This window comes from Danio rerio, chromosome 16, assembly GCF_049306965.1.
Source record: "Danio rerio strain Tuebingen ecotype United States chromosome 16, GRCz12tu, whole genome shotgun sequence".
Classification (NCBI taxonomy): domain Eukaryota; kingdom Metazoa; phylum Chordata; class Actinopteri; order Cypriniformes; family Danionidae; genus Danio; species Danio rerio.
This window is the reverse complement of record NC_133191.1, coordinates 58,928,218-58,949,680: the sequence shown is the minus strand read 5'-3', so window position 1 is coordinate 58,949,680 and position 21,463 is coordinate 58,928,218. Positions and strand designations below refer to the sequence as shown.

Below are 21,463 nucleotides of genomic sequence, written 5' to 3'. Positions count from 1 at the left end.
GTTCTACGTGTCCTGATGTACCACTGTGCCCACTTTTCATAACATATTACTGTTGAATATTTTAATAACAGTGCGCTAAAATCATGAAAAATACAGTGTTTTTTACTTTATGGTCATATTAGAAAAATCATAAAAAAATAACATCAAATTGTTTTCTGCCAACTCCACCAGATTATTGTTCTACATATCCTGATGTACCACTGTGCCCACTTTTCATAACATATTACTGTTGAATATATATATATATATATATATATATATATATATATATATATATATATCTGCGTTCTGAATGATATTGAGATATTGAGCTTCAAAGATCTTGCATTCCATAGCAAACAGTACGTGTGTAACATGTTTTTTAAAATAAAGTCTTAAAACAAGTTTAAAAAACAACTTATAAAAAATCCCATAATGTAAATAAGTTGTCATTTAATAAGAAAATGTTAATAACTCAATTTTGACAAAAATGTCAGATAGAACCCGATAATTCGAAGCTGACAATATATATATATATATATATATATATATATATATATATATATATATATATATATATATATATATATATAGTCACTGTTAAACTGCAGAGTTGAATTTTCTGCATCAAAACTCAACAGACTTGTATAACCACAGCCGCAGACAGACTCATCTATTAAGAGTATTTTGTGATGCTTCAAATATGAATCACGGATGATGTTTTCAGACTTACCACATTGTTGTCAGCTAAGAAATAAGTCAACTTGATGGCAAACTGTGGATGAAAATTAGAATAAAACATGAGTGAGCAATCAAACATGATTTCTCCAAAGTTGATGTCCTCTAAACTGGACTAGGGAGAATAGACTTACCTGTTGTCCGTCCGCTTTTCCGTGCCAAGATAGACCTTGCCGGAGCAGCCAGCTCCAATTACTTTTAAAAACAGCATGTTCATTTGAGACAGCTTCTAGTTATGCCTGAACCGACAGTATAAAAATAAAGCAATTTAACCTGTAACAGCCAACAGCATAAACAAAGCCAATTTTCACTAAATTAATTTTTTTTAAACTTTAAATTCCAAAGTCTTTTCCCAAAATACGTCAAAATAGTTTGTCACTAAAAAATCACTTCATTTGCTGAAACAGAGAGAAAGTTGAGGTCTCAAAATGACCCCAGTGTGTATGAAACAGCAACACAAGGGTTAAACAACATCAATCAAACATTAAAAATACATTCAAATGTACCAGAACCATACAGTTCTGGTGAAAAATACAGTTTCACCACGGACACGAAGAGTACGAATCAAACAGCGACACTCCACTGTCAAAACACATCACCGCGGTCACAGGCATTAATAAACGAGCCAGAGTCATCGATCACAACAGTGCGCTTGCGTGATGAGATCCTAAATCCTAACTGAAGAAAGCCCGCCGAACAAAATGTCTGTGCAACTCCCACACACCGTCTCAGGTAAGACTTTTGTTAATCCCTCTTTGAGAAATGTCCTCCATGAGCTGTAATAAAGGTTGAGATTCAATGAGGTCCATTTTCGCTGTGTTTCTTAGACATTTTACAGAATCAAAATTAAGATCGGGCCGAGGATAGCAAGCTAAGTTAGCATAACGTAAGTGAACTTGACAGGCAGCGAGCGCAGAACTTCTCAGTGAATCACTTAACGGTGTTTAACTATAACATGGCATCTGTTGATTAAGTGTTTTTGAAAGCCAGATAGACTATTGATCTATTATAAAGTAGATATCAGCAAAAGGCAAGTTAAATTTTTGAGGGTTTTTGCTTATTTTTATGACACTGAATCAAATCCATCAATTATTTAAAAAACTTGAGATCTACGTTAATTTATCTTATTATCACCGAATGAGTGGGAAAATATATTGAATAATGTAATAAAGTCTGTGCAGATTAGCAATTGGTTAAATAAGTGACCCGGACCCATGGGCGTAAATCATGAGGGGCAGTCATTTAAACACTCGTATTTCATCTGAAAGCTGAATAATTAAGCTCCTCATTGATTTATGAGAGAAGATTATATGTTCAGATATAAGTTTTTATTTTATCTTTAAGTTAGCAATCCACATTACTAAGCAGAAATGACGTTTTTATATATTTATAGTAATTTACAAAGTCTTTATGAAGAGAATTCTTATCTAAAGTAGAGTAACCTAACTTAAATAATTTGAGCAAATAGACAAAAAAAGTATATTTTGTCTCATATAGTGACTATTCCCTCAAATCTACCTGCTCAACATAAGACTCGTTTCTTAGTATTAGAAAAATGCCCAATATCTATCTGTCTGTCTGTTTTTAATTAGCTCAGATTATGTCCTGCTTACAAGCACTTGAATCTATGAAAACTGATCATACTAAGATTTTTAGCATAATAGAAAAAGTGGACCTTTTAAAGACTAAAGACTTTGATATTATTTTCTGCTGGATACCAGGCTGGTCATATGGGATTAGTTGGAAATGAGCGTGCAGATAAAGCAGCTAAGGTAGATAGAAGTTGGAGATAACAGAATGTAAACTTCCTGTGTCTGATGTTAAACCTGTTTTAAATCTGTATTTTAATGGGAAATGGCAGATGGAATGGGATGAATGTAGGAAAAACACATGGTATGAAGTGAATCCATAATTAATGAAAGGAATAATTACCGTTTTGAAAATAGACATGACCAGGTTGTCATACAAGATGTAGCATCAGACACTCAAGGCTTACACTCGCATATTTATGAAAAGGGGAAGAAATACCTATTGGTGACTTGTGTAAAAATATTTTACCGATAAAACATTTTAATATGTTTAAAATATTTCCCGAATAAAAACGTTCTCTAATATCACATTGTGTTTTTAAATGATATTGGAGAATGTTTTTATTCTGGAAATATTTGAAGTGAGCTGTTTGAAAAGGTGTTTTACAATATTTATCTTTAATCAAACTAAAGGATTGTATATGACTGTTTTCAGTGTTGTTGCTTGCTACTTGTATGTTTTTTGTTGTTATTTTAAAATGTATGTTTGCTAAGATTGTTTGCTAACTGCAATGAGCATCATCATGCTAACTGATATACTAACTGATATGATATGATTATAAATTGTATATTTAGTACATATTTTTTGCCATGAATATAGCCAATGCTGCTGATATGGCATTAAAACCTAAATAAAATCAATCAATCAATCGGTCGGTCGGTCTACCCTCTTTAACCATTGTCAATCATAATTCTGTATGACTTAATTTTATGTTAATGTTTATCAGGTTCCATTTGGAGAAATAATATCTGCTGCACAAAGCCTGGTGTCGAGGCTCACCAACACCCTAAGATCACCAGAGAACACAAACCAACTAAGAGAGATTAATTCAACACAGCGGGGAGAGCAGAGAGAGAGAGGACAACATCAAGTTTCCAGAGCCAGTCAGTTCAGCAAGAAATGAGGTGTGAGATTCAGTGGATGACTGTATGTGTAGAAGAATCTAATGTGTTTTTTTCTCTAATAGAAATTGTTCCTACACTAATGAGAAAATATTTGTAGGTCATTTCCTGGGTTTTTCCGAGAGGAGCGTAGAGGGAAAAGCTGTTTTGCACCATATAAGTGGCAATGTAAACGCTTATTAATGTATATTTACCTGCTGGACAAACATGAAAAACACCAAAAGGAGAGGCAGAACTACATCTCACTATGGACTTGGAAGACGGCAATTAAATAAAAGTACAAGAAAATTTCCCCCAATCAGAGGTATGATTAAAGTTCCATGCCCTGTTATTTTGTATTTCTGTATTTGTTCCAAAATTATAATGTATTATTAATATAATTGAACTGTTCAAGCTTTCAGATATACTTGTGAAATTGTTTCTAAAACTGGCCAACATCTGTGGTGGATGTTTGTTACGCAAGTCTTCAGGTATGTTCTTTTTTCTTCTTTTTTTGATGATGATGATGATGAGACGCTAATACACTCTCAGTAATTGTGCTAAAGCTGGGGCTTTTCAAAGTTTGTGTTTGTATGTAAAGCTCCACATTAGTATCTTAAAACCAAAACCTAAAGTGTACATATTGCACTCAAAAATACAACCATGTTCTCTTTTAACCCCTTGAAACATCATGGCAGTTTGTGTACCTTTATTTTTTTCTAGGGATGCACCGATACCATTTTTTTTGGAACCGATCCGATCTCGATACCAAAAATTCTGAGAATTGATTAACACAGACCTGATACTGTGCTGTTTTTTTTTTTTTCTAAGCATAATACAGTTTCTATAGCTCTGGTGATAAACTCAAATAATAAATCTTCTTTAGTAAAAATAACAGACCTATAGGCTGACTGTATATGACAAACACAATCTAACTAAACATGACGCTTGCTATAAACCAGGTGTTCTCAACCTTTTGCAAGCTGGGCCCCCCCAAAGTTGGTTCATTGTAGTAGTTGACCCCCACCCATCCGCAGCATGTCTGTGTGTGTCTGTGCGTGTATTTCACAAAAACTAAAGGAAAGAGTCAACTGTAGCCTATATTCTGACTAGTTTATGTGTTTATATATATATATACTAAATATGACCTCACGTTTTATATGTTTGCAGCCTCTGCAACTTCCGTCAGTCATAAAAATTAATTTGCATGGTTCGATTTTCTGCATTTTTTCGCATCCTTAGCAAATATTTTGAGGGGTGTTTTTGACAATTGTTTGACAGTGACAGTTTCAGTCTCAGCAACAGCAAGGACCTTTATATTGAGGCTAACACTGCTTCACAAACACAAATGTGGTGTTTTTACATTTATAACATTTGAATACAGTTCAGCAACACACATCACACGACCAAGAGAGCTTACAATTGACCATCACTTAATTTTCTATCACCTCATGAATGAAAATGTGACCCTGATTTCATACAGAGTTCATACAGACTCAGCCTAATGAAAATCAAGGATTTTAAAGCACTTTTTCCAGCACCTACTTTTATTTTCAAAACTGACACGCAACGTATTGAACACCTGAAATGTATTCTCAGCGACCCATAAAAGCATTGCATAGGAACTATCTATTGATTTATACCAAAAAAAACACATTAATATAATATAATTTATTAATAATTAAGAATATAATAAACCAAGACTGACACGCAATGTATTGAACACCTAAAATGTCTTCTCAGCATATTATAAAAATACTACATAGGAACTACAGTATCTATCGATTTATACGAAAAAACATTATTATTATAAATAATAATATAATAATGAATTAATGATATATTAATTATATAATAAACCTGCACTAAATGTGCTTGTGAATTTTTCTTATTTTATTTGTTGATGAACAGAATATTTGCACTCAAGTTATAATACAATTACACTGCTAAAATAATACAAGTTTTAGTAAATAATACAAATATTTTACAAATGACTCTTTTAAAAAACTACTCTGAGTACTAGTTAATTACTTTTGAAAAGAAATCGGATTTTTAATACGGCCCTTTTAAGTATACAATTATTTAAATGGTTTAATTGCTTAAATCACAAGGAATATAGGAATTTGCATTAACAAAGTATGGTCCAAAGTATGAATCTTTTTCAATAGCTCTGGCAAAACCACCACATACTTTTAAGGCCATAGAGACAATTTTAGTCCATTTTTGAGAGGAATAGTTTCTTTGAGAGGTTTAATTAAAGTACATGAGGAAAAGATTTAAATGTGGGGTTTTATTGACATATTTTACACTGATTTTCTTATTTGCTCGTTGTCCATACAATATTTTATTTTACAAGAAAGACAAGTACACTGTCAGTAATAAAATAATAAAACAAATGACTTATGTCACTTGAGGTATTTGCAATATGACAACACTACATTTCTCAAAGCAGTGTTTTAAGATTGTTTATTTTGATAAATGTCACAGATTGCATTGATCTGAAATGCCTGCACAATTAAGTGATGCTTTAATACAGCGATTATGTATAAATCACTTAAATACCTCTTCCAGAAACATTTCTGGCATCATTATTTTGTCGTAAAGAAATAAAATATAAATCCGTTAGCATTGTCACCGGTCATGCATCGATATAATTCTAAATACTTGATAGTTTTTGACTAGGTTTAGTCAAGGAGCAAAGATTATAGAAAGAATTTCTCATTCTAAGAGATCGTGATTGTATAGTCTGAACACACACACGCGATGGTGAGATCATGAGAGGACTTGCAGTTCATTTGAAAAAGCCTATTCAAGAGCTCACAAATCCAGTTTTAGCGATTAACGTACATGACTGCGCTCTCGCGTTATAATAAAGCACTCGTGACATTTGCAGAAATGAATATCGCACAATACCTGCATAACATTCAGACTGTATTAAACCAGGCTTTAGAAGAGTGACAGGTCGTCGGAGAGAAGCGAGCCAACCGTGTGTAGATCGTCAAAATGGCAGGATGTCTGCGGTTTAATTACTCTTGCTAATAACATAGACATCTCTATAGTGAAAACACCCGAAACACATTATTCCAGCTCTGTTAAGTTGTTATTTTCTGCCACTGTATAGCAGGTCGCACACCAGAAGCGCCGCGACACGGCGCGCACATGACAGTTTAAAGTATCGCACACCAGACGCGCACATTCGAATGATATTTAACATGAAACTAATCAGATGGCGCTCTGTGGCGCGGCTGAAATTTGAACTGCGTCCTGAACCAGATCGCACACTATGCAGCGCCATGCATTTTAGAATTCTAAACATAGATTTCTATCAGGATACACACATCGGCGGCGCCCGGCCACGGCTCAGGACGCAGTTCATTTTTCAGCCGCACCACAGAGCGCCATCTGATTAGTTTCATGTTAAATATCATTTGAATGTGCGCGTCTGGTGATACACTTTAAACCAGGGGTCACCAATCTCGGTCCTGGAGGGCCGGTGTCCTTGCAGGGTTTAGCTCCAACTTGCCTCAACACACCTGCCTGGAAGTTTCAAGTATACCTAGTAAGACCTTGATTAGCTTATTCAGGTGTGTTTGATTAGAGTTGGAGCTAATATCTGCAGGACACCGGCCCTCCAGAAACAAGTTTGGTGACCCCTGCTTTAAACTGTCATGTGCGCGGCATGTCGCGGCACTTCTGGTGTGCGACCTGCTTAACACAGAAAGGCATTTGTCCTGTCCTTACGTTTTACGCAAAACTAGATAAGGTCGACTGTGATTGGTCAGTTTTCATGTCAGTCAAATCCCGGTATATTTTATATATTATATAAACTTTTCAAAAAAAAAAAAAAAAAAAAAAAAATATATATATATATATATATATATATATATATATATATATATATATATATATATCATATTATATATTTTTGATGAAATAATGTTTTGGTCTGTTATAGCAGCAAGAATAGAACCGAACTTTAAGAACTTTAAAGAAGCATTAAAGTCTCATTTGTTATAAGAGTTTCAACCTATAAAAGTTAAATCACTCAATATTTAAGAGTTCAATTTGTGATTAGTCACTTATCTTGCTTTAATCCGGAGCCCAAGTCTGTAACTGTAGAAATGGCTTTATCTGCTGTCTTCTGTCTTTTAATGCGTGCACAGCACCCAGCGTTTGCCGTCCGATATGCCGACCAGTCTGTTGCACGCGTGATGAAACAGCAGCGTTCTGCGTTGAAAGCCTCCGATGCCACGTCACACACACGCGTGCAACAGACTAATAATATTGAGCTTAAAATGATGTTTAAACTGCTTTTATTTTAGCCAAAATAAAACAAATAAGACTTTTTCCAGAGGAAAAAATATTATCCGTCATACTGTGAATATTTCCTTGCTCTGTTCAACATAATTTAGGAAATAATTAAAAACTAAAAAAATTAAAAGGGGTCGAATAATTCTGACATCAAAAGCCTAGAAATTGGGCATTAGTATACAGTAAACTGACAGGTTCAAATATTCCTTTTCAGTTATCAAAGAAATAATTTGTTTCTTAATTTTAGTTTGTAACTATTAAATTGTTTTAAATTCAAAATTGTAACAAACATCATTGTAAAACCTAAAAATGGTGGAAAAACATATTGTAATATTAAAACCACATGGATCTACACTTTTGCCATGGCCTCTTTTTTTGTTTTAAACTTGTCTTTCAGGTTTTTCTAAACTTTTACAAACACGTTCCTCCTTTCTCACTGCTGTTACAATTTCTAGACAAGAACTATTGGTCACCTGGTTATCCCTATAATCACGCATGGACGGATCATAAACATGTCTGTACAGTACCTGTTTCAGACAAAATCTCTTCAAAGTGTTTCATATTCAACTGAAATTAAACTCAATCTCAAAATATTTCATGAGCTCCACCTGCCATAATCATGTCGCGTGTGTAACGGAGGCCAGCTAGCAAGTGCTGTGCAGGTAAACCTCACTCCTCTGACCTAAAGGTGCTCTGGCGTCAGATGCTAGAGGTCATGGTCTCACCAACTAACTCCTATAGGAGCATTATCTCCACCTATTGAATTTCACAAATATGGTTTCCCATTTCAGTCATCATTATTATATCTTAACGATCATTTTAACATCTCTGCAGTTTCTGAACTCAAATTATGTAAATAAAAATAATTGGTTAAAGACACTTATGACTTTATTCATGTGTCCACATACACAAAGAAAATATAATAGACCGTCTAATTGTAGGATTAAGTGCAATAAACTAATTCAGATCTTAATATTATCATACTTGGTTTAAACCACTTTGTTGTAAAATATAAAAAGCAAACAATATTGTGTCACATTAAAATAAATTACTATAGTTAATCATTTAAACAATACATAATATAGTTAAACTGATTATCTGATTATAATCTACTATCTTTTACTAAACTGTCACAGCTGTTAGTGTGTGTATTTATATATTCACTTATTTTTTTATTAATCATTAATATTTAATTTGTTTCTACTGCTAAATTTTTGTTTAAAAACAATATATTGCTTAGTATAAATTACTACAGTATTTAATGTGGGAAATCATTAATCAAAAAGTTATTGGAAAATTAAGCAAATACACACTATTATTATTCTTTTGCATTGTTTGCTGATTTTATTCAACATAAGCAGAGCGTTTAGTGTGAGTTGTTGTTTTGTCTTGATGATGGTGAATGCAGTAAGAGACAGTATTATCATCAATAAAGTGACTTGTTTAGCACAAAAGTTCATAACATACAAAAACGTAAAAAAAACTGAATCTTACCTATAAAATGTTCTGCCTTTGTGCTTTGTTTTCTCGTTACTACACCTGTAGACAGCGCTGAGGTCCAGCATCTTCACGTAATAACACTGTGTTGACTAGTGCGGTTGAATGACATTTGTCCTGGGAGCACTGTACCAATATGGCTACTGACGCATGTTCGGGGTCTCTATGCGATATCTAGTGTATATGTAACCCACCTATAAAGTTGATTTAACTGAAAAGGGGAAAATTATCTACTGGGTCTGAGCTTTCCAAATTATATATGAAATTTCAACACAATTTACTTGGAATCTCGGGTCTGGGATATCTTGACTTAACAACACAATATATTTATGAAGTGAGTGGCCAAATTTTACATATTACTCGTACTATAATCTCCAACTGCTCAAATAAAAATAAATACCCATACACAAGAAAATACTTTTGAGTTTGCTGTATTGCAATTTTCTGTTTAGTATCTGAACTGCTTTTCAGCCCTAATGAAAACGTACTCAGGTATTCAAAACAAACAAAATTAAGTAAATAAAATACAATATGTTCACAGCAACTCAGCCCTTTTTGAAAAGAAAAAAAAAATAAAACTATACAGAAGTAGGAAATAGTTTTAACTGTCTAAACGTCCCAATTTCAATAGATATATATATGAAAACTTCTAAGTCCAGAATGTAATGTAAAACATAGTTCAGTGAATGTGAATCAGTGTATGTGTTCCTACAAAAATCCTCGACGATTGAGTGATGACATGCGTCCATCCAAATTGGCAGGAATCCTCAGGGAGTGAAGGCAAGGAGCCGTTCCCCTTGCCTGCACGAGTCCAATGCGGCCGTGGCGCCATGGAACAGTCCAGTGTCAATAAGCTAATGCAGCAAAACAGTTTGGGACATGAATTTTATGCAGAATTGGATGGATTAAATTAGAAGACAGCCAAAACGTGTCTCTCCTGTCTTCACCACAAGCTGGCGTGCAAGTGGCGTCAGTCACACTCTTCACATAACTTTACAACTTCACATAACATTGCTAACTTCAACTAAGAGCATTTTCACAAAACAGTTCACAATATGTTTAAAATATATACATATAAAACAGAGTAAAACACATTGAACACGGTAAACTTGTACAATTACAGCGATCCATGAACAGTTTGCATCATCCATACAATATAACTTAACAAATCGAAAAATAAAATATATGCAGGAAATCAAAATGCATAGAACTTACCTATTGCAGCAAAACAGTTTGGGACATGAATTTTATGCAGAATTGGCAGGATGGATTAAATTAGAAGAGAGCCAAAACGTGTCTCTCCTGTCTTCACCACAAGCTGGCTGCAAGTCACGTCAGTCACCCTTGACCTCAATTCCGGTTTTTAGAAATTAACTTCTAAATGTAAATTTAAACATCTATAATTTATTTTACATGCCCAAATGTTGTGCATTAGGTAAGAAAATAAAACATAAATACATATACTCTGACAAATAGAAAAAAATTAATTAAACTCTTAATTACATGTCAAAATAAAACAATATTTAATATTTTAAAATTTGAGTGGGTAACATATATATGCATGTTCATGTCCGTGGTGAAACTGTATTTCGTGTCTGTAAAGTAATGTTACACGTTATGTTTCGTTTTCCTTTGCGGTTTCATAATTGCAGATGCGTGAATTTTATAATTATAACAAGAATTTTATTCCATAGGTTAGCAACTTCACGTACTGCCGCCAAGACATCCTCGTTTCCATGACAACTAACATTAGACTCCGGAGCTTTCGATTTCTTAGCAGCAGACTTCTGGACAAGAGTCAAAGCATCGTGATTCCGTATTACATTGTAAATTCAGACCAGAGCTACAGGCCGATGCAGAGTCCTCAAATTAATCAGCCGTGTTGGACCCGTCAAATATCAATCAGGCCAGGCCTTGCGTGATTAAATTTATTCTTCCCTCTTTTCCCCATGCAGAGATGTCAAAAGACTTGTATAAGGTCCACGCGTATTTTATAATGTCATCACGTGCCCTAAACAGAAGGTTAATATGCCACTTCACCTTTTATACCCTGAAGACCTGTACCTACATGACCCCCATCCCATCTTTGGTCTCGCCCTACGCCACGTTATGAACGCGTTCTGCACCGCGAATGTCAGAATCCACCAGACCAGAGCAGACGTGTTTTGAGAAACTCTGCATTTGATACTTAGACAAGGCGAAAAATCAGATAATTAACTGCAGTAAACTCATTTATACACCCTAGAGAGCGTTATTTACTGCTAATAAATGGAAAAAAGTATGTTTCATGTTCCCGGTCCTTCCGGACAAAGAAGACCGCCATGTAGACAGAGAATAGGGCCTTCTCCTGGTTCTACATTTGAATGTATTTTTAATGTTTGATTGATGTTGTTTAACCCTTGTGTTGCTGTTTCATACCAAGTGTGCCGCAAGCCTACGTTTGAGTGAAGGTTTCGGCCGTTAGATCGCCCCCTGGGGGCTGGCTGCAGTACAAGTCATAAAGCCCGCCTCCTCCGTGTTAATGAAGGAGACTTGAGCCCAAATAAAAAAAAATATTACACTTGCAATAAAACGTCCCGAAAGATAGTTCTGGTCGATTAAGGCACTGGTTATTGTGCTGAAATAGGTGCAGATCTTCATTTTTGTAAACAGTTTGTTTTTAGCAGTAATTTAATGCTGGGCGTGTCATCGTGGTTGACAGCTGTGATTGACAGTTTCTCAAAGCGCGGCGTCTGAGCTTCGGCAGGAGACTGAAGTAGACTGAAATGTTATTATTCGATTTCTGTGTTATTTTACCATGACAAAATGAGTTCAGCAGTAAACTATAGTGTCTGACATACATGATCCTGGTGGAACACTGTTTATTCGCTAAGTTCAGGGCTTTTTTCGGGCTTTATTAGTTTGCTGATACACGCCTAGCCACCCAGATAGCAAAACACAGTTCCGGCTAGATCCTCGCCTGCCGGAGACTTATCTCTTAGAGCTCAGACTGACTAATGTTACCTCTGCTGGACCTACTCCGGATGCCTGGACTCACTGCCCGATTCCAGTCCGAGTCAATCGAGCCAGATGCGGCGGCCGAGCGAGCCGGTGCTGCCGCATGCGAGCCGGAATCAGCCCGCGACGCCGCGAGTAAGTTATGCGCTGCGGCCTGGAGCTGGCGCGATTGAATATATAAAACCCTCATATTTGTTAACGTTATTACATCCATTTGTGTTGATATGACAGCAAACGCATGCTGAGAAGTTCGGGGGGCGTAGTTGATTTTACATAAAGCGTTTGATTGGAAGCTCGACTCTGCTCATTTTCGGTGCTCCTCCTCTGGCTCCATCAGACAATCCTTCTGCGCATGTCTGGCTCCAATTTCAGCAGTCTTTTGCGACAGTTTGTGCCCGTCAAGCAGGCGTTTTGCCCTCAAGGCGTTCAATGGGAAAAAGGGCTGTCGCGTCGTCCATATTTTTTACAGTCATTGTTTCATACACACTGGGGTCATTTGGCCTCAACTTTCTCTTTGTTTTAGCAAATGAAGTGATTTTTTAGTGACAAACTATTTTGACGTATTTTGGGAAAAGGCTTTGGAATTTAAAGTTTTCAAAAAACTTAATTCAGTAAAAATTGGCTTTGTTTATGTTGTTGGCTGTTACAGGTTAAATTGCTTTATTTTTATACTGTCGGTTCAGGCATAACTAGAAGCTGTCTCAAATGAACATGCTGCTTTTATCTTTCAGTGGAAGAAAAGTATGACCTGAAAGAAAAAATTGGAGCTGGCTGCTACGGCAAGGTGTATCTTGGCACTAGAAAAGCAGACAGAAAACGGGTAAGTCTATTCTCCCTATTGAATCCCTATATTGAAAAACAGGATTACATGTTGTTGATATGCAGCTAATGTGCACTTTATCTTTAGCCTGGATATCCGTTACCGCTATCAAATGAAGTGGCCATGATGACGATTGCGAGAGATCCCCCCAGCCCGCTGCTCATCAAACTCCAGGAATGGTTTTTGGTTAAAGAGGAGAAATTGTCAGATGGGGTAAGCCTATTTATTCAGCACATTTCATGCACGATGCGCTGCAGCAGGGTTTGTCTCGTTTCTTATTTTCGTCTTGATTTTGCAATTTTAAATTCTTAAATCAAGAAGCATTTCTGGACAAGTAAATACCTTTGTCTTGTTTTCAGAAAAGCTCGTGGGTTAATAATATGGCAGTGCGGTAAGCGAAATAAACTCGTTTCTTCTTTAAAATCTATCCTGAATGTAACTGGAAGCCGGTGTGAAGACTGACCTGAGGACTGCTGTCATGTGCTTTATTTTAACTCATTGCATCTGCTTTCAGAAAGTGTGTAAGACAATAATGTTGTTGATTGAGTATCTTGGCCAGGGCAGAACATTGGAGGATTTCCTGCAGAAGCACCAACACCTGGAGGAGAGAGACGCGCGTACGCTTATCCTGCAGATTGTCAAAGCAGCGCAGGAGTGCTTGAGGTGGGAAATTTGTCATTGTGATATTTATGATTGTAATATCTTTGTCATCGGCCCGCCTCTGCAAATCAAGCTAATTGATTTTGGACGGGGGAAGCTCATGATCCCTGGAAAGTCTGATTATTGCAGGAGGGAGCAGAGCAATTCCATGCACACATGCTTCATTATAGTCACCATATACTTCCTGTTCATTAATGTCTTGAGTTTTTACTGTAAATGTCACATCCGTAACGCTGGAATTGCTCAGCAGTGAACTTTCTTTAGTGTAATGATCGTGATTACTGAACTGTTTGCTCAACACTACACATCTCTTCCTGACAGATCCAGTGCAACACCCACCAGATACAAGGATATCTCCAATAGCGCGGTTAAAAAACTGAGTCAGCTGTATTTCATCATGTCGAACATAACAAGACAATGTTCCAGCACACCAGCAGGAAAGAAGATGACTCAAACTAACACTGTTCAAAAAGATGAGGCCAATGTGACGGTCTTGCCTGGGCTGTCTTCTTACTGCACACTGTAGAATGGAGACAGACAGCGCGTGTGAATAGTTGCTGGTTCATAAAGAAAATGACAATTTCCACAGCAATGCTTCTGTTTTATTTAAAACAGTTTAAATATTTTTTTTATATGCCAATTAATTATTTTTAACTTTGTGATCATATAGTGTAAATTATAAGTCAGAATATGAAAAACAAAACACACTTTGAATTTTACATGACAAATTAATGAATCACAATTCTCAATGTAACGTAGACTAACCATATTTCGTACACAACAATGTTCCGTACAGATTACCTTTTAACGCTGAACTCTGAATAAATACTTATGGGTCGTAGGCAAGCTATATATCTGTGCAATCTTTAATTCTCACTCTTTCAGCCCCAACCACAACAGAGACCGTCCTACTATATGTTTCCGAGTAAATTCAGTAAGTTTGCTACGTCCACCTAATGCGCTTGAAAATAGTGTTTAGCAAGCTTAAAGTGTGTGTGTCGCCTGGGAGGGGAGACATTCAAAGCTACGACAATATGCTTTTGCATTTAATTTATGCATCACACGGTATTGCAGTCTTTATGAAATGAATATTATGTTATCACAAATTGTTAAATAACTTATCTTTTGTTGAATAAATGCTTTGGAATGGGGATATTTAAACGTCAGTTCTGGGAGATGACCGTGTGTCGCAGCTCTCCGCCAGAGAGAGCCTGAGAGACAGGCTGCAAACGCTGTTTGGATCATCTTTGTGCAGTGATGATGTTTATACACATAAAAGGTAAGTCAAGTTAGCATGAATTTAATGTTTTAATATTTTAAATTGTCATGCTGTAATAAAATAATAATGATGATATAAAAAGTAAATGATTTTGAAGCTATTTCATTTCAAACTTTCATAAAAGAGTTATTTAATATATCATTAACTTCAAGTTAAACACAATAACAGTATATTCTGACATAAGATTTTAATAAGACTTCAAACAATGCCCATTTTTGACAGTACATTAAAGTTGTGCGCCCTGTACGGAACACTATTTTAGTAGTGTACGGAACACCGTTAATAATTATTTTCCGTACACATGCGAAGGCGGTACTTATCCCATATTTTCTCAAAAACTACTGGTCCAAAAGACATCAATCAAGATTTGGATTGTGCAATAGGTATTCCCACAGAGAATGAACACACAAGCAAGCTAACCTGGCCTTCAGTGACGGAGGAGTGGTCGTTTGAGTGCGCTGAATAGCGAAAAGTGTACGGAACATGGTTAGTCTACGTTACAATCACCGAGTGTAACAGAGCACTACAATAGAGTAGAGGAACTATGACGTCAATTTGTATGCAAAAACCCGGAAGCGAGTTAGCATTTTAGCACTTCCGGTTCCCTCGTCCCAAAGTCAATGGGTTTTTTGAATGGGGTTTCAGTAAAATCGCTCAAATAAGGTCCGTGGCTAACACCAACTCAATATACTTTCACGTTTTGTTCTACGACATAAAACACATCAGTTACAGCACACTCTTCAACTTTTAAATCGATTATGCTTCTTTAAAAAGACGGTTGCTATCAAGTTGCTAAATGAGACTACAGGCGGCGTCGGGGGCATTATACGTCATCGAGCTGATCTGGTCTGGAGCGCAGCTCGCTTGGGCGTTTGGATTTGTCTGTGATTTAAGTATTTTCAGAATAGTATTTTATAGTTTGTTGTATTATTCTAATTGAGAATTCAGATTGTGTGTAGATAATTCCTTCACATGTAAAGGCTGTCGAGACAGATTCATTTGTTGATCATTCATTTTAATTAAACGATAATATGAAGATACTGCTCAGTTTCTTTCCTGCTCTCAGTAATGCAAACGTGTGAATAAATGTGTAAAAATACATGCATGTTAACTGTCATTTTAACGTGATCAAGTGATTTCTCGTCTTTTTTTCTTCATCAACACATTTAACTCTGTCATAACTGCAATATTTACACTCCTCCATAAAACGTATAGCAGATGTGACTGTATTGGGCTGTTTTTCGCTGTACTTCGTGACAAAAAAGGAATATTGAATGTTGTTCTGTGTCCATGATGATGAAACCTGCAGGCATTTGATAGACTTGTTCCTCCTCACGCCGTCGTCTGTTAAGGTAAGCGGGCTGTGTGCACGCGAGCGATACACTTATTTAAATATGCCTCATAATAATACTATATAGGCACATTTATACACATTTTTTAAACTTTTAGAACAACCGCAAAGCAAAACATGTATTTCCCATGTAAAAACTATCCAAAAGGCACAAAGGTCTATGTGTGTTTGCGTATTTATTAGTTTATAATATATAGCGTGGATTACAATATAATATACTGAGAGATAACCTCTTTGTCATGGACGTTATTTCTAAAAATAAGCTTGATAAGTCGTCAGTAGTAGGGTGGGGCTGACGTCACTGACGAGCGCCCCGAGGGCGCTGTAGTCCGTTTATAGCCTAATGTTAGCTTTTCAAGTCTTGCGTTTGCATTTAAGATCCAAAAGTGCTCAATGTTATATTTTCGTGTGACAATTATCCGGCTGAACAAAACGTGTAAGTGTAATGAACAGTGTTTGAACACAGAGCGTATTATTCGCAATCTTCGAAAACCCTATGGGAAAATCCTATAGGGATTTTCACGAGGGAACCAGTTTTATGCTAGCAGCCGATTAGCCTACAAAGTGACGTCATAGTTCCTCCACTCTATTCAACTCCAAAAGTAAGGAAACTTCCCCACCTAATGGAGACTTCTAGAAACTCGTTTTGAATAAGAAGAGAAAGAATTACAATTAATAACATTTAACACATACCTGTAGAATGGAGACAGACAGCGCGTGTGAATGGTTGCTGGTTCATAAAGAAAATGGCCACCTCTAAATGAAACAAGACAAATTGATTTCAATCAGGCCTCGTTATATAAACACGTTATAAACTCAAGATTGAGCAGCACACTCGACGCCAAACACAACTCAACAGTGTCCCAACATATTCATTGAAACATTAAGTCACATTAAAGCTAATATTTATGTGTTTTAAACACTTATTAATGGTCATTTTCCACCCGGGAGAAACGTCAACTTACCCACAGCAATGCTTCGTTAACTCTGCTGTGGGCGGTCTCTACTCCACGCGCTTATTACATCACGCGCACTCTAGAGGGCGCTGTCCCCATTTAGGCATTAATTTAACACACTTATTTACTCCGTTACATCAACATTAGGAAAATGAATTATATTTTCAAGAAGGCTGAACATATAAGGGTCAATTTTGAGCTGTCAGCTATAACACTGTTTTTACACCACAAAACACACAGCTTTTACATCATGATCAAATCCCCTTTACTGCAGTGAGAGTCGTGGGTCGTCCACTGAGTGAACACTGCTGAAATACTGCACACTGATGAGGGAAAACCCAAACATTCACAGAGTGTGTGATGAAGATCTGGGGTCTGTTCTTCGTACGTGGATTACTCCGTTAGCTGGATTTGATTATTGAGGATTTGAAACGATCCAGTATCATTTCACTCCTCAAAACTAATCCGAGAGTAGAGCTGCATGATTCTAAAATGAGAATCGTGATTTTTATTTTTATTTTTGCCTAAAATAAAGATCAGGATTCTGTAGATGTAAAATAAAGATTAATGTGAGTGGGCTATTATTATTGTTCTCAAACATGTGGTAAAACAGCAATAGGCTTTGTGTAGCGGCAGTGGCGCAAAAAGGGGGTATGCAGTATATGCGGCGCATAGGGGCGCCACACATGGGGGGGCGCTATTGTGCCAAAACTATTTTTGAAATTATACATATTATTATACATATTAAACAAAATAAATGCATATTTTTGGTTAAAAATGTTTATCCTGCATTTTATATAAATACAAAATTGTATTTTATTGAATAAAAAAATTATACCACCCCTCCCTCTTCATTGACCATTTGATTGATCCGTTGCTCGGTTACAGTCACATGTTCAAAATGGAGAGAAGAGTAAAGAGACGTGGAGTGCAAAATAGAAAACAAAAAGAGAACAAACAATGCCTTAAAATAAAAACTGCCATGACAAATTGGATAATAAGGAATTGGTAAGCTTAAGCTTAATATTACCACACTTTTAATCAACTTCCGTTTTTGGGAGCAACGGGCTGCCATATCATTAATTATTCATTATCGCCACTCAGTCACTGCATGCATGGGCTTTTACTTAACATAAATGCAGACAAGGTGGTTTTGTCCAGGCAGGGGGACAGTGACGCACGGCCACACCTGAACTGCGTCCGAAATCGCATATTTGCATCCTGTATAGTATGCGAAAAACACTATATTTCTATAGGCTAAAGCCATGATAAGCTGGTGTAAAGTTAACTTTATGGTGAAGGCTTTTGTCGTAAATTCATGGACCGTCAGCTTCAAAAGAGAACATTTTTATTTACTGCATTTAAATATTGATTACAGTTACTATAGTTATTTACTAAAGAGCAACAAAAGAATTTAGTTTGATCCTCTGTTTTGTTTCATAACAGAGGTGCGAGTCTGACTTTAAGAATGCAATGAAAACACTTGTTTTGTTTATGCTAATTTAAGATAATATTACTTGTGTTTCAAATAAAACATGTTTACATATTATTGTTGTAACCCATCAGATAATGATGAGTGAATAATAGCCACAAAACTTAATCAGAACTCTATGACTCATTCAAACAGTTTTTATTATAAAGTACAAAACCAGTTACTCGTTAAAACATTGCATAAATGGGGCAATTTCAATTTAAAAAAGAGAATGCTAAAGTAAGCAACACAAAATAACAAAACATTCAGGGCAAACCTCAGGCCTACAACGGGGCAGGACGAAGTGTGAGAAGATGCAACAGATGAGAAGCTCTTAACTCCCAGTAGCACAGCAATCACACTACAGCAACCACAGCACTCCAAAAATATACACAAATCACCACAAACCATTAAAGGGTCCCACCACCTCACCAGTGCCAGTCACACCCACGGAGGAGACGAGCGGCTGCCCTTTAACACACAAGAGTAACAAAACAAACCAAAGAAAAAGTTACAATAATATTTGTACACAGCACACAACAAACAGGGCCTTTCACCTAAATCAACAAACAAAAATAGTAACAATAGTCGTGCTAGTCCTGTAACACAAAAACGACTTAATAAATATTTGTGAATATTGAATCTGCATTAAAATGGCTTTGGATAAAATTCAAATACCTTACATAACTGGACCTAACCGAAAGGAATTAAAACCCAACCCAGAGTTTCTTCTTAGAGAACCTATAAAACCATTTTATTTAAATAATCACATTATGTAATAGTAAATATTAATGTAGCATTTTAAGTTCCTTTTACCTTTTGAATGTAATTCACACAAGTAGCATATCAGTTAAAATCTGCCGACTGTGTCACCAGGCCAATCACCATTAACACGGGTGGGATTCTGAAACACAACACAATAAAGTAACTGTTTACCCCGCCTTTCTTCTCGCATTTCCTACCTCGCAATAAATCCCATGCGTGAGGGCACTTTATATCCTCCGCTACACAGAGCTGATCTAACAACATATTGTTCTAAATGCATGCAATCAAACTTGAAATGATGACATCAAATAAACAAACAGCTCTCCTGACACAATGAACAAGCAAAGTCACAATTACTATAATAGTTAGAGAACAAATTACCTGCTTGATACCCACTTGTTTGTAGCCTCAATGAATGACAACCAAAAGCACGCTATGCTGTTGTGCGTCTATTTATAGCGCGTACTGACACCTATTACGCTACGTTACGCTCTGCTACGGACTTATGGGAAATGTAGTGCCAAGCCCATACGTCGCCCCATCACATTGTGTATATTTTTTTCTATTTACACACCTGAATCTTAAAGTATCCGCTCTCATTCATCTTCAAATCGCGTGTATAGAAGCCGTCTTTATCACTATGGAGCGCGTCCGTCACTCAGCACCGTTAAACTGATTCAGAGGCTGCATAAGGGCGGCAAAAGACGCATAAAGCTTTACTGGAAAGGATGTGAATGCGGCCGTTTTTACATTAATTTCAAAGTGCTGTCAATCAAAATAATGTGAAAGCTTAATTATCTTAAACAGTTCTTGCATCACATTTGAGATCGGCTCTGTGCAGCTGCTACTTTCACTTTTCATAGAAACATTACAAATGCGGGAGAAATACTGGAAAAACACACATGGAAGACAGCGGATAGAATGGTAAAATATGGTAGAATTAATATGGCAAAAACGAGAGAGTTTGTAGGTATGAATTCCATTCGTTGGCACACACATTTTAATTCAAAATCATTTAAAACAACATGCAGTCACACATCCAAGTGTAAAGTTTATGTAAAAGTTTTATCAAAATAAACTGTCAAATCATACTTACAGTTGAGCTCAAAAGGTTTGAGTAATTTGAAACATTCTATTATTAATTGATTATTTAGCAAAAAATAAGAGGGATCACACAAAATGTATGTTTAAAACCTTAATATTAGGGCCAGACAGAATCTGCAAACATTTTTTGCTATTTCTGCTGAGAATTACAGGCAGAAAATACTACTTTACCAACTGTATTGTAAATAAATCATATGAACATTTTAATATTACTATTATTATATCACAATAATATTAGTGAAATGAATTTGAATACTGAGTAAATAGAAATGTACACAAATTTACACAAATAGATTCAATGATGGGCTAAAAATCTGTAGAAAACTGCAGATGTCTGCGCACGCAGAATCCGTGTGGGACTATACTGAATTTATTTTAGGCAAAATAGAAAATAATACATGGATTAAAAAATTCCCCTATAAAAATTTTAGATATCTAATTATAATGATTTTTAACCCTGTTAAAACTATAGTCAGAATATTAAATTTTTTTGGAACTGTAATGTTTATTAATCCCATCAAGATCCATTTTTATACCCTATACATGTTTTTTTATAAATTAATTATGTATCATATTGATACATCAGGCCTTTTGGTAACTTTTTCTGCTCAAAACTAGTTCAATTTAGTTCCCAAAAAGTTTGCCTATAACATTTTTATCAAATAAAACATTTCAGGCAGTTTGTCTCTATTTTTTTAAACTAAACATTGTACAGTCTTTTTATTTCACTTTGTAAAAAGGTGTGATTGCAGTTTCAGTCAATTGTTCATGTGAAGACAGACCTTACACCTCTCACATATGCATGTGAGAAGTTATTGCATTTTTAAGTTCTTTTGCCCTTTACG

General features: G+C 35.9%; 2 long non-coding RNA genes across 7 annotated transcripts; one reads left to right on the top strand and one right to left on the bottom strand.

The window, feature by feature from the left end:
* Positions 1–1,224: 1,224 nt before the first annotated feature.
* LOC137488001 (uncharacterized) lies at positions 1,225–16,063 on the top strand. The gene is made up of 8 exons (XR_011006872.2): positions 1,225–1,449; positions 3,254–3,431; positions 3,529–3,732; positions 3,823–3,898; positions 12,944–13,032; positions 13,120–13,245; positions 13,392–13,695; positions 14,014–16,063. It is a non-coding gene; the product is annotated as an uncharacterized lncRNA (long non-coding RNA).
* LOC101883215 (uncharacterized) lies at positions 9,631–19,938 on the bottom strand. 6 transcript variants are annotated; one of them, XR_012391783.1, is made up of 6 exons: positions 19,896–19,938; positions 19,566–19,653; positions 19,428–19,490; positions 19,027–19,220; positions 17,016–17,078; positions 9,631–14,212 (listed from the first exon to the last, which is right to left on the bottom strand). It is a non-coding gene; the product is annotated as an uncharacterized lncRNA (long non-coding RNA). The 6 variants fall into 6 exon arrangements; XR_658616.4 differs by having other exon boundaries at positions 19,158–19,220; XR_012391782.1 differs by lacking the exon at positions 19,428–19,490.
* Positions 19,939–21,463: the final 1,525 nt, after the last annotated feature.